Consider the following 14,336-nt stretch of genomic DNA (forward strand, 5'->3'; position numbering starts at 1 on the left):
TTCCTCAATAGACTTAATCTTTGCTTCCATTGCCTTTCTCCAGATTTCATATTGAACTATATCTTCATATCTCTGGGGATCTTCAGCAGCAATGAACAAGGCAATAATCTCTTCTTCTTCCTCTATTACGAGTTTTAAACCATCACAGACATAATCCTTCATCCAAACTGGAGCTTGTTTTTGTCGTGTCTCCATAAGCACCACTCCACTAGACTCTCCTACTGTCTCAGCCTCTGCATTCTCTGCTTGCTCATTAATAACATTCTCTTCCTCTGTCATTGGTTCTCCTCCATTTGTAGGCTCATCCTGAATCTCCTCCAAAGTAATTTTGTTATCTTCTTTTTCTTCCCAATCCCACGCTCTAGCTTCATCAAACTTAACGTCTCTACTGATAATGATTTTCTTTGTCTCCGGATCATACAGACGGTAAGCTTTTGATTCTTTGCTGACTCCAAACATTACACACGTTGTACTCTTCTCATCTAGCTTCACTCTTTTCTCATATGGTACCATAGCGTATGCTACACAACCAAAAACTCTAAGATGCTTAACTGTTGGTTTTTGTTTGCTCCATCTTTCCCCTGGTGTGACATCACTCAATGCAGTTGCAGGACTTCTGTTCAGAATGTGAACTGCATATTGAGCTGCTTCTGCCCAAAATCTCCTTGGTACCTTCATCCCCATCAACATACACCTCGTCATGTTCATTACGGTTTTGTTTTTCCTCTCGGCGACTCCGTTTTGTTGAGGGGTGTATGCTGCAGTGAGCTGTCTCCTTATACCATTCTCCTTACAATACTCCTGAAAGATTGTGGAGTTATACTCTCCTCCTCTATCTGACCTCAAGCATACTAGAGATTCTCCAATCTCTCTCTCTGCTGCAGCTCTAAATTCCTTAAAAGCTTGAAAGACTTCTGATTTTGTAGCTAAGAAATAATTCCAACACTTCCGACTAAAATCATCTATGAAATTAATCATATACCTTTTTCCGCTTTCTGAAGCTGGTGAAATTGGTCCACATATGTCAGTGTGCACTAGCTCAAGTCCTCTGCTTGCTCTCCATAGACTTTTCTTGGGAATGGCTTCACGATTCTGCTTCCCCTTCATGCATACTTCACATATCTCATCGTTGACCACAACTGAGCTCAACCCATTAACCATATCCTTCTCGACAAGGGTCTGTATTCCTTTGTTGCTCAAATGACCGAATCTTCTGTGCCACAGGTCACTTGTACCTTCACTGGACACCTGCAGACAACTTGGCCCCATTGTCTCATTTGAACCTCTTGCGACAGCAAGTATCATAAACATTCTGTTCTTCGACATACTTGAGTGCATGATCAACCTTCTCTATTGCTTATGCCACACTTCACAGGTGTCTTCTTCAATGATGATTCTGAGCCCCTTCTGTTGCAGTTGTCCCACACTCAACAAATTATTTTTTAACTCTGGGACAAAGTAAACAGAGGTGATTGTCTGCGTCAAACCGTTGATTTGAAGTTGGAGATTTCCTCTCCCTTCCACCACCAGTCTACGATCATCTCCTAGCTTGATGTTCTGACGGAAACTGTCATCAAATTCTAAGAACCACTCCTTAACTCCACACATGTGGTTACTGCATCCAGAATCCAAATACCACACATGTTCATCTTCAGCACCTTTCATGTTAACGTGTGCCATTAGCACTATGTCTTCATCTCCCTCTTCTACAGCAAAGTTTACTGCCTTCCCCCAGCTTGGACATTCATACTTGAAATGCCGGATCTTATGAAACTTGAAGCATTCCACAGTGTCCTTGTTGAAGCTATTGCTTCCTCGACCTCTTCCTCTTCCTTCACGGCCTCTTCCGTAGTAGCTTCCTCTTCCTCTACCACCTTCTGGCCTGTAGCTCTCCATCTTGAGCGCATGTTCTTCTCCCGTTTTCTTGTTCAAGTTTTGTTCATGAACCAACAACTTGCTTTGCAGCTCATCCACCGAGCTAAACATGTTTTTGTCATGCATTTAGTAAGGATAACTAATTGTTTTGCATAAGTTTCTAGTCTCTTTTGTACAAATTGCATATTTAGGTAGTTCTTGCATTATCTTCGCATACATCGTGCATTTTGGAGTATTTCAGGTATTTAGGAGACCTTCGAGCCAGGCCATCCGAGTCGCGCTGTCGTGCCGTTCGAGTCGCGCTGTCATGGGATTCAGCTTTCGACGTCTTCATCAAAGTTGTAGAGAATTGAGTCATCTTTCCAATGCCGTTTATTTCAAGCCAATCGGAGGTGTGGTTCAAAAGTTACAATCGTTTTAGTGGAGGCGTATACATCCAGATCGAGTCGCGCTGTCGTGCTGTTTGAGTCGTGCTGTTCGAGTCGTGCTGCTCGAGTCGTGCTGTCTCGAGTCGCGCCATCACTCTGTCGTCGACTACCATTTGAGCCAACGCCATCACTCACTCGAGCCACTACTCGTTCGCACATGTCAGGAAGACGTTCCATCTTACACGCTTCAGGAGATTCCCAAACCGACTCTTCATCTTGTCGTTTTAAGTTTTAGGGATTTTATGTCTTTACTATAAATACGTTTTGTTAAGTCTTTGCGACATCATCTAAGTTTTTTATCTCGTTTTTATTTTGTAAGGTTTCCCTAGCCACCAAAAAACCGTTCTCAGACTTTGTATCCAGATATCTTTTGATACATTGAGTATTTGCATTTGATTTCTTCTCAAAACTTGTTTATCTTATTTTTACCTATCTAAGAATGCTTGTTTCAATGTTTTCTGAGTTTGCGTTGTTAATGATGATTTCCGGATCTGAGTAGTGCGTTAGTTCTTGAGGATGGGATAGATTAGGTGGAGGATCTTAGGATGTAGGGTGTTTAAGCTTGATTTGTATGATTCCCTTCTGGACTAGAGTTAGAATTACTAGTTTCTCTCTGATCAATTGGAACTAGGTTCGAGACATTTCCACACCCAAAAGGTGTTCGATGAAATGTCTGACCAACTAGTGCTAGAGACTTACGTTCCTAGCCTAAGAGATTAGTTGTCTAGGATGTTTGTTGACGTGAATGAACTTGTTTGTCATGCCTGCTCGACCACGTTTCTCTAGCGAGAGCTAGGTATGGAAGTGGTTGAGTCTGAGTAGCTTTTACCAAGAGATTGGATTAGCTAAATTGTGATGTTCATTGTTTAGGGATAGATTGCTTGTGGCATGTTAAACACTCTGTAGACTAGGATACTCCACCGACATCAATTACTCCCATCCTTAGGACTTTTATCCTTTTGATTGATATTACATTCCTGAGATTGTTTCGCTTCTTGCTTTTTAGTTCATGCTTAGACTCGTCTCTGTTTTTATTAATTTTCATTTCTTGTCTTGCATTCTCGTTTCTAGTTCCAGAACACATTTCTGTTTGCATTTTTGTCATTCTAGGATTGTTAGAAAAAACACTCTTTTTGAATTGGCTTGACTTGTGATTCCTTGATTGCATCTTGATTGCTAGCAACATCCCATTTGGATTGACACCTTAAGTACTACAGCACATAAGGTTAATTGAACCTGCTAGGATAGGAGACACAAAAATCCTAGTATCAATTTGGCGCTGTTGCCATTTGGGAATCTTTTTGCTACATTTAAGATTTCAAGTTTTGCAAGATTAAGTTCTGTTACACAATCAATCTGAGTACTAACTTGTTTTGGTTGTCTGCTTGTTTGTTTTGCATCTCAGATACCTGTTGATTGCAACCTTGCATGCACACCAGATCAAGAGGGCATCAGAATCTCGTTCCTGTTATCGACGAAATCAATCGGCTGCAACGCCCACGACAAGCTCGTCAACCCACTGATCATCCCGCAAACGTCACTATGGAACAACAGCATGAACCACATCAGGGACCGCGAAACATTGGTGCTGGGGATGCACCGAACACTCATACTCAACGTGCTGGAATCTTCCCTCCCGCCGTGCCGAATAACAACTTTGAGATCAAAAGTGGTCTGATCACCATGATCCAAGGAAACAAGTTTCACGGGTTGCCTATGGAGGATCCACTCGACCACTTGGACGAGTTCGACCGTCTTTGTGGTCTCACCAAGATCAATGGCGTGAGTGAGGATGGTTACAAGCTGCGCCTCTTCCCATTCTCCCTTGGTGACAAAGCTCATCAATGGGAGAAAAACCTTCCCAAGGGATCAATCACCACCTGGGATGGCTGCAAGAAGGCATTCTTGGCAAAGTTTTTCTCCAACTCTAGAACAGCACGTCTCAGGAATGAGATCTCCAGCTTCACTCAGAAGAGCTCAGAATCATTCTGTGAAACATGGGAGCGTTTCAAGGGTTACCACAGTCAGTGCCCACACCATGGTTTCAGCAACGAGTCATTACTGAGTACTCTCTACCGTGATGTCCTTCCCAAAATACGCATGCTGCTTGACACCGCTTCTAACGGTAACTTCCTAAACAAGGACGTTGATGAAGGTTGGCAACTGGTGGAGAATCTCGCTCAGTCCAACGGCAACTACAACGAGGATTATGACCGCACATTTCGCGGCGACGCTGGGTCTGAAGAGAAGTACAAGAAAGACCTCAAGAATGTCAATGAGAAGCTTGACCGTATCTTGCTGAGTCAGCAGAGGAGCGTCCACTTCGTCTCTGAGGACGACCCTTTCCAAGTTCCAGATGGGGAGGGTGAGCAGAGTGAAGAGATCAGCTATGTTCAGAATCAGGGTGGATACAACAAAGGTTACAACCCCTACAAGACGAACCCCAATTTGTCTTACCGAAGTAACAATGTTGCTAATCCACAAGATCAGGTGTACCCGCCTAAACAACAACAGCAAGGGCAACCAAAACCTTTTGTGCCTTACAATCCGGGATTTGCTCCAAAACAACAGTTCCAGCAGGGTTACCAAGCTCCCTCAAGACCACCGCCAGGATTCCGCCCTCAACCAGTTCAGCCTACACCAACTCCAGATCAAGAACTAAAGCAGATGATGCAACAAATTCATCAGGGCCAAGCTAGTGGTTCCATGGATACTGCAAAGAAGTTCGCTGACCTTAGTCAAAGGATGGAATGTTCCTACAATGATCTGAACGTCAAATTCGAAACTCTGAATTCGAAGATAAGGTACATGGAGGGCCAATCGGCTTCTACTTCTGCACCAAAACCTGGCCAATTCCCAGGTAAAGCTGTTCAGAACCCCAAGGAATTCGCCAATGCCATTACGCTGAGAAGTGGGAAAACATTGCCTCCCAGGCAAGGAGTTCAAGACGTCACTGAGGACAGTGCGGAATTAGATGGGGAGGATTTCGGTCAGGATGACGCTCAGATGGAGAACCCCGTCGAAGCAGTCAAAGATCCAATCGAGCCAGTGAAGCAATCCGAACCTGAAGCTGTTAAGGAGCCTGCTGTTCCTAAAGACAGACTTGCGAGGTTCATCCCTCCACCGTACAAGCCTCCTCTACCATTTCCAGTGAGGTTTAAGAAGCAGCTTACTGAGAAGTACAAAGCCTTGTTCGAAAAGCAAGTCAAGGAGATTGAGTTGAGAATGCCATTGCTGGATGCATTCGCACTTGTTCCTCACTACCAGAAATTCCTCAAAGACTTGGTGATGGAGAGATCAAAAGAAGTTCAAGGCATGGTGGTACTAAGTCTTGAGTGCAGTGCAATCATCCAGAAGAAGGTTGTACCCAAGAAGCTCAAAGATCTTGGATCATTCACTCTACCCTGCTCCATTGGACCCATGTCTTTTGAGAGGTGTTTATGTGATCTTGGCGCTTCAGTGAATCTGATGCCATTCTCTGTGGCTAAGAGGTTGGGTTTCACAAGGTTTAAGGGATGCGACATCTCCCTCATCCTTGCAGATAGATCAGTGAGACTTCCACATGGTATCTTAGAGGACTTACCTGTCAGGATTAGAGACGTGGAAGTGCCAACCGACTTTGTGGTTCTAGAGATGGACGAAGAACCAAAGGATCCTCTAATCCTAGGAAGACCGTTCCTGGCGACTGCTGGAGCCATCATTGATGTCAGAAATGGCAAGATTGATCTCAATCTGGGAGACGACTTCATTATGAAGTTTGACATCAAGGATACTTTGAAGAAGCCAACAATAGGATGACAAGTCTTCTACATTGAGGAGATGGATAAGTTGGCTGATGAGTTGTTGGAGGAACTAGCTGAGGAGGATCATCTCAAAACTGCTCTAACCAAGGATGGAGAAGAAGGGTTCCTGCATGGGGAGACGACTTGTTACAAGAATATGCTAGACTCCCGCAGAGAAACGGACGAACCAGAAGAGTTCGAGCAGTTGTCTAACGCAGAAGAGGTATGTGTAGTTGAGACAGAGAATTCAGAACGTGAAACCTCCCACTCGACCAGTGTCAAGACCCGACTTGAGTCACCACTCGAGACACCGTTTGGACCATGCTCGATTATTACCGCTTCTGACGCCCATGCTGACGACTGGTCGGAACTGAAAGCTCCAAAGGTAGAACTCAAAACTCTTCCTTCCGGGCTCAGGTACGTCTTTCTGGGAACCAATTCTACTTATCCTGTTATAGTGAATGCTATGTTGAGTGATGATGAATTGGGGATGCTAGTAACTGAGCTGAAAAAGTATAGAAAGGCTATTGGTTATTCTTTAGATGATATCAAAGGAATTTCACCTAGTCTATGCACCCATATGATCAATCTTGAAAATGAATCATATGCTAGTATTGAACGCCAAAGAAGATTGAATCCTAATCTGAAAGAGGTAGTTAAGAAAGAAATCCTGAAACTACTTGACGCTGGAGTTATCTATCCTATCTCTGATAGTACTTGGGTATCTCCAGTGCATTGTGTACCTAAAAAGCGAGGCATAACTGTGATCAAAAACGACAAAAATGAGTTAATCCCAACTAGAACCATCACAGGACATAGGATGTGTATAGATTATAGGAAGTTGAATGCTGTGTCTAGGAAAGATCACTTTCCTCTGCCTTTCATTGATCAAATGTTGGAAAGACTAGCTAGTCATCCCTATTATTGTTTCCTTGATAGGTATAGTGGATTCTTCCAAATCCCTATTCACCCAAATGATCAGGAAAAGACAACCTTTACTTGTCCCTATGGCACTTTTGCCTATAGACGCATGCCATTTGGCTTGTGCAATGCTCCTGCCACCTTTCAGAGGTGCATGACTTCAATTTTCTCGGATTTAATTGAGGAGTCAGTGGAAGTGTTTATGGACAACTTCTCTGTATACGGTTCCACTTTCTCCTCCTGTTTGTTGAATCTGTGCAGGGTATTGACGCGATGTGAGGAGACGAACCTGGTGCTGAACTGGGAGAAGTGCCATTTCATGGTTGAAGAAGGGATCGTTCTGGGACACAAGATTTCTGAAAGAGGAATCGAGGTTGACAAGGCAAAGATTGAGGTCATGGTTCAGCTTCAACCGTCTAAGACAGTGAAGGACATCAGGAGTTTTCTGGGACATGCTGGGTTTTACAGGAGGTTCATTAAGGACTTCTCAAAAATTGCAAGACCTTTGACAAGGTTGCTGAGCAAGGAGGTTGAGTTCGAATTTGACGCAGCATGTTTTGGAAGCCTTCAGCACGATCAAGGAAGCCTTGGTTTCAGCACCCATAGTGCAAGCTCCGAATTGGGATCATCCTTTTGAGATCATGTGTGATGCTTCAGACTTCGCAGTTGGAGCAGTTCTGGGACATCGTATTGACAAGAAGCTTCATGTTATCTACTACGCGAGTCGCACCTTGGATGAGACTCAGGGAAGGTATGCTACCACAGAGAAGGAACTCCTAGCAGTTGTGTTTGCATTTGAAAAATTCAGGAGTTATCTTGTGGGTTCGAAGGTCATTGTGTACACCGATCATGCCGCTCTGAGACACATCTACTCGAAGAAGGATACCAAACCGAGACTGTTGAGATGGATCCTGCTTCTTCAAGAGTTTGACATGGAGATAGTTGACAAAAAAGGCATAGAAAACGGAGTTGCAGATCATTTGTTTCGAATGAGAATTGATGATGTTGTCCCCATAGATGATTCAATGCCAGAGGAACAACTTCTGGTAGCCCAGGTTTGTGAGCGGATGCATGACACAGGGGTTGAGAACTTAAAAATCAGATGCATGGCAATCACTTCTGAGACTGCACCCTGGTATGCAGATGTTGTGAATTACAAGGTATGTGGAGAAGTTCCTGATGACATGGATCCATACAGGAAGAAGAAGCTTTTCAGAGAGGTCAACCACTACTTCTGGGATGAACCCTATCTGTACAAGAGAGGTTCTGACGGTCTGTTCAGAAGATGCATAGCAGAAGGGGAAGTGCAGGGAGTGCTAGAGCACTGTCACGGTTCCACCTATGGAGGTCACTTCGCCACATTCAAGACAGCTCAAAAAGTTCTTCAAGCAGGTCTCTGGTGGCCAACCTTGTTCAAAGACGCTCACAACTTCATCACCAAGTGTGACGCTTGTCAGAGGATGGGCAACATCACAAGGAGAAACGAGATGCCCCAAAATCCGATCTTGGAAGTGGAGATATTTGACGTCTGGGGGATAGACTTCATGGGACCATTCAACCCCCCATCTAATGGGAATGTCTATATTTTGGTGGCAGTTTATTACGTTTCTAAGTGGGTCGAAGCCATAGCCAGCCCCACTAATGATCACAAGGTTGTTCTAAAGCTGTTCAAAAGTATAATCTTTCCAAGGTATGGGATACCTAGAGCGGTGATCAGTGATGGTGGAACTCACTTCGTCAACAAAGTTTTTGAGAGTATGCTGAGAAAGTATGGTGTCAAGCATAAAGTGTCGACTGCGTATCACCCTCAGACCAGCGGACAGGTTGAGGTTTCGAACAAACAAATCAAGGGAATCTTGTCAAGGATTGTTGGGGTCTCGAAGAAAGATTGGTCTGTCAAGTTGGACGAGACTCTCTGGGCGTATAGAACAGCATTCAAGACGCCAATAGGCAGAACACCATTTCAGCTGGTTTATGGTAAAGCATGTCATCTCCCTGTAGAGGTTGAGTATAAGGCGCTCTGGGCTATCAAGTTGCTGAACTTGGATATTGACACAGCTCAGGCTAAGAGAACTCTTGACATCCATGAGTTGGAAGAAATAATACTTGATGCTTATGAGAGTTCCAAGATTTACAAGGAAAGGACAAAGAATTTTCATGACAAGAAAATTGTTGTCAAGGAGCTTAAGACTGGGGATCAGGTTTTGCTATTCAACTCCAAACTTAAGTTATTTCCTGGAAAGCTTAAGTCTAGGTGGTCTGGACCTTTTGATGTCAAGGAAGTTCTGCCATTCGGAGCTATCACTCTTCTGAACAAGGATGGTAGTGAATTCACTGTAAATGGTCAGAGAGTCAAGAAATATTTAGCTGATCAAGTCCGACCAGAGGGGATCTCTGTGCCCCTCTATGAACCCCCAAAAGCCTAAAAAGCTGAAAAGTCAAGCTAGTGACTTTAAACAAGCTCACTTGGGAGGAAGTCCCAAAGGTATCATTGTAAATATTTTTTTTAGGATCCTTGTGTTTTTAATTTTTGTTTTTGATTTTCTTGTGTTCAGGAATCTACAGAAGGGAGTTTAAGCAACTTATAAAAAAAGGGGGCAGTCAAACTAGTGAGATCAGGGGTTAAACCGAGTATGATGGTGCTACAGAAGCGAAATTAACAAAAAGAGGGAAATCTACAGAAGAAAACAGAAGGCAATATAAGGAAGGAATCTTAATTATTGGTTTTGTCACCCTTCCCCTCCTCCTCACGTGCCCATCACTTCAATTTACCTCACCCTTTGCTTCCCCCCACCAGACATATCATCTTTATGTCTCACCACCTCACATCACTCCACCATCACTCTCTTTTTCTCTCCACTTGCACGACATATCAATTCCATCACCTCACCATAATTCATCTTTCTCACCCATCTATTTAACCCTTCTCCCGTTTACTCTCAACCCATCAACCAAAAAGCTTTCATCTCCACACTTCATTTTCGCTGACCAGAAAAGTCCAGTTCACTTGACTCACTTCGACGAACCTTCACCACTCCTCCACTCGACCGAAGCTGCCGTGAACCCCCCTCTCGCAGCTCGACTCGACCGGATCTCACCGTCATCTCGTCATCGTTGAGAAGTTCTCATTTAAGCTTCAGCTCAAGCAAGTTGTTCACCGTCTCTCTCGATCCACCCTCACGGTCCGCCATCAGGCCAAACTCGACTCGACCCTCGCCGCGACTCCACTCGACCGGAGCTGCCGTGAAGCCCCCTCTCGCAACTCGACTCAACATTCACTCGATCCGCGTCATCTTGGTGCTAACTCGATCGACCGTCGCGGAGCTGCCAACCGAGACGTCCTTCGTCGATCTGTTGTGTTTAGCTGCTCCCGACTCGACCCACCTGACTCGACCAATCACTATTGCAACACCGTTTCGCCTTAGCGCCGACTCGATCCGTTTCATACTTTAACACTCTCACTTCAACATTGCGTTTTGCGATTAGTGTTGTCATTTGGTCTAACCAACTAATCTTTGGTTTTGCGTTTGAATTATCTCAGCTTTACAATGTCTGACAATTTTTGGGATGAGATGTATGAGAAGTATGGTTGTCAGGTACCAGGACGTGTTGTTACCTCTAAGCCGCCTTCGCAAGACGCTAAGTCAAGCAGAGCAGTAAAACAATCTAGTAAAGACAAAGCTCGTGGGAAAAAGCCAGTGAAACAAAGGGATGAAGGTAGCGATTTTGAGATGGAGCAGGCTCGTGAGAGTGCATCATCAAGGAAATCTGTCAAGAAGAAGTCTAAAACGAAGCTGTCTGCCTAGAAATACTATGATTTGTTTCAGCAACATGAGTTTATGGGAACAAGATATCCCCACAGTCAAACCATGATGGACCTTGATATAGCAGCGGATGTAGAATATCTTTTCGGCCAATGCAACCTTAGCAAGCTTATGAACACGCCAAAGAACGCTTACAGAGAGGAAACTATCCAGCTTTTAAGTTCCTTGCAAGTTCACCTGTTCGCGGATGCGCCTGAGATGGAGTCAGATGGCAGTTTGGGCTATTTCACGTTTATGGTATATGGTCGGACGTACAGCCTTACTGTGAAGCGACTTGAGGAAGTTTTTGGATTCACTAGTGGGACTGGCACTGCAGCGGAAATCGACAAGGAAGAGGCGTCGTCATTATGGGCTTCGATTAGCACTGAGCAGCGCTTCAATGCCTCAAGGTCGAAGGGGATGCTAATAAGAAGTCCAGTGTTGAGATACTTCCACAGGGCTATTTCGAACGTTTTCTACGCAAAGGAAATCACTGGCCTTGTCACCAAGGCAGAGCTTGACATGTTGGATTTGGCACTCAAGGACCTGCTAAAAAAGACTACAGAAGGTGTTATGCTTAGAGGCGACGCTTCCGACACATCGTTCGCCTTCTTCCTGTTGAACCATCTACTGACTTACAAGACATGGGTGGTGAGACTGAACAACACTCATTCACCTGGAATTATGTGTATGGGAGGGGTTGTAACATGGATTTTAGAAGCAGCAGGCGTCCCTCTCCCTTCGGACTCGTTTCCGCCGCGCTGGATGGATATGTACCACCTGAAACAGATTCATACTTTAGACTGGGAAAACAAGCATGGAAAGTTTGTCTACAAATTCGTTCACCCAGAGGTTGGAGAAGCAAGGATCCTTCTCCCTTGTGCGAGTCTAACAACGATCCTAAATGGTGAAAACATTGAGTTTATCCCTGATAGAAGCGTTTTGTATGTTGAGGAAGAGGATCAGAGAATGGAGATCTCAGCAGAAGAAGACAACCCGATGGAGGAGGATTCAGAAGACTATCGCCCTGAGAGGTATCACTTTGACGAGTACAAAGCACCGAGACTAGGAAAGGGTGTTAGGGAGGCCCATGATCGTCTAAACAAGCTTCAGGATTGGGGCAAGGCACGAGACAAGTCGTTCGGTAGATTCACGAGGATGTTCATGAATTTCATGAGTAAATTCAGTTGTTCGACATCCACTGCCGCCATCCCAATGCCTTCCCAGGATGTCATGCCAGTACAGGGACGCTTATCTACACGTCTCGAGCCCACTCGCCGAGCACAACCATCTCCAGCACGCCGGTCTGCTTACACACCACGAACTCAGCAACCCTCTCCGGCTCGACCACGGCATTCCTCTCATGAGCCCCGGGAGAGAGCGAGGAAGTCGTTGAAGAAAGCCAAGAAGGTACCTTCATCAAGTCGTCCAGCCGAGCATCATCAAGGCGGTCCTTCTGAGTACTTACCTGCACCAGTGGTTGAGCAGCAGTATGAGGCTCACGGTGACCTTCAGCATACAGAGGATGTTGTGATACTATCAGAGCATGGTGAATCTCGCGTCGAAGACATGCAGTGCGACGGACAACAGAGCGTTCATCCAAACACACAAGTGATTAATGAACAAGTCGACCAACCAGCCGAGGCCACTCCTGCTGACCCTGAACAAGGCGAAGGACAAAGTCAGTACCACGCTCCTCCTTGGGCGAGCACCGACTCCTTCTTCTACTACTGAGGTACTCCAACATTTCCTTTGTACATACCATTTCATTCCTGCATTGTTTCTGTTGTGATTCTTAAATTCTCCTGCAAATTTTTCTTACACAGAGGCTGTGTAATTTAAGTTTGGGGGAGGGTTTGAGATGATGTATCTGATGATGTTTTCTGTGATTCTTATTTCAATTTTTTTTGCATCATATCATGTTTGAGATAGCATCCAAAAAAAAAAAAACAAAAAAAAAATTCCGAAAATTTCCACAAAAACAGAGTGTTCATGTAGTTTGCATTTGCATTTTAGGATTGAGTCTAGTGTTGTGCATGTAGGGTTGTTGCATTTAGCATAGGGGTTGATGATGATTGAACCTTGTTAGCATGATTGGATTCAATAGGATAGGATCAAAGCCCTTGTTATTAGTCCTTTGATGCTTGTTGATTGAACTTGAAAATGTAAGATTGAAGCATGCTTTGAATTGACGTTATTCCCTATCTATCTGAACCTAAACCTGACTTGCAATTATCTTGTTATGCATTGAAGCTGAACTCATGGATACCATATACATACTTGGATTGTCTTTCACATTTTTACCACCCTTGTCAATCCAAGTAGCTGATTCCCATTTTTGGAACAGTTTCCCGCACCCTTAACCAACCGTCTTTCAAGCCAATCATATTCTTGAGTGTCAGGCCTTTTCCGAGTTGAGCTTGCTAGAAAGTGTTAGGTTCTAACCGACAAGAGTAAGATCCTGTGTAGTTCTAGTTTGCGCTATCCGGACTAGTAGGATAGGTGAGAACTCGACTTTGGGTTTTGGGATTGGATTTGTTCTGAAAAGAGAAAGAAAAAAAAAACGGGTAAATAGTCTTTAGGAGGGGGAATGTGTTTTCAAGGTTTACAAGTCTAGTAAAGGATGTTGGTTGTGCAATGTAAAAGAGTTATTATTGGTTCTGGGCATAGAAAGAAAAGTTTAGACAAGGAAGAGAAAGCAAAACGCTTAAGAAGTCTAGAATTCTAAGAAGAAAAGAAAGAGAACCATAGTGATAAAAAAAAAAAAAGTTTCCCATCCGCTAGATTGATATGAAGTAACCTCCTCCTAAGGCTAAGTTAAAAGAATGAGTGAATGGGTTTTAGAAGAGATATCGACGAAGGGTAGAGATAGGACCAACTTCTGGGTTAGAAAGTTAGAGCTAAGTTTCCTTGGGACCTTTGGGTAGACGGGGTAATGCTCTTGTATGTATCAGTTGGTTTCAACATTTAGCCTTCTCTTAAGCTTAACTCATTTTCGTGAGAGACCCGTGTTCTATATTGTTAAAACCACTTGCAAAGGAGACCATTTTTGTCTCTACCCTTTCACCCCTGCCAAATGAGTTCGATGACATTGCATAGCTTGATTCATGGTTCTTTGTTAATAAATGTTAAAGGGAATGATAGAAATGATGGCATGTGTAGACTAGCGTTCGGAATCGTTTCAGGTTGTGATGAGCTTGTCTAAAGTTTTTAATCAGAGTTCCTTCACCATGCATCATAGAACTAATAATAAGGACCTTGATTCTAACTACTCTATTCAGCATGTTTTAGGTTCTGAGACCCCCATCTTCACACCTCTTCTCCATACTTTGTTCTTGATCGTTTGCTTGAGGGCAAGCAAAGAATAAGTTTGGAGGAGTTGATATGTCTATATTTTGTCTCTGCTAAACATGTTTTTGTCATGCATTTAGTAAGGATAACTAATTGTTTTGCATAAATTTCTAGTCTCTTTTGTACAAATTGCGTATTTAGGTAGTTCTTGCATTATCTTCGCATACATCGTGCAT

General features: G+C 43.9%; 1 non-coding gene and 1 pseudogene across 1 annotated transcript; one reads left to right on the top strand and one right to left on the bottom strand.

The window, feature by feature from the left end:
- Window positions 1-3,590: 3,590 nt before the first annotated feature.
- On the top strand, window positions 3,591-10,812 carry LOC147930431 (uncharacterized; annotated as a pseudogene).
- On the bottom strand, window positions 4,242-4,348 carry LOC147930432 (small nucleolar RNA R71). Its single transcript, XR_015576779.1, has one exon. It is a non-coding gene; the product is annotated as a small nucleolar RNA R71 (small nucleolar RNA).
- Window positions 10,813-14,336: the final 3,524 nt, after the last annotated feature.

The sequence above is a fragment of the Camelina sativa genome, chromosome 12 (genome assembly GCF_030686135.1).
Source record: "Camelina sativa cultivar CO46 ecotype springtype chromosome 12, ASM3068613v1".
Lineage (NCBI taxonomy): Eukaryota > Viridiplantae > Streptophyta > Magnoliopsida > Brassicales > Brassicaceae > Camelina > Camelina sativa.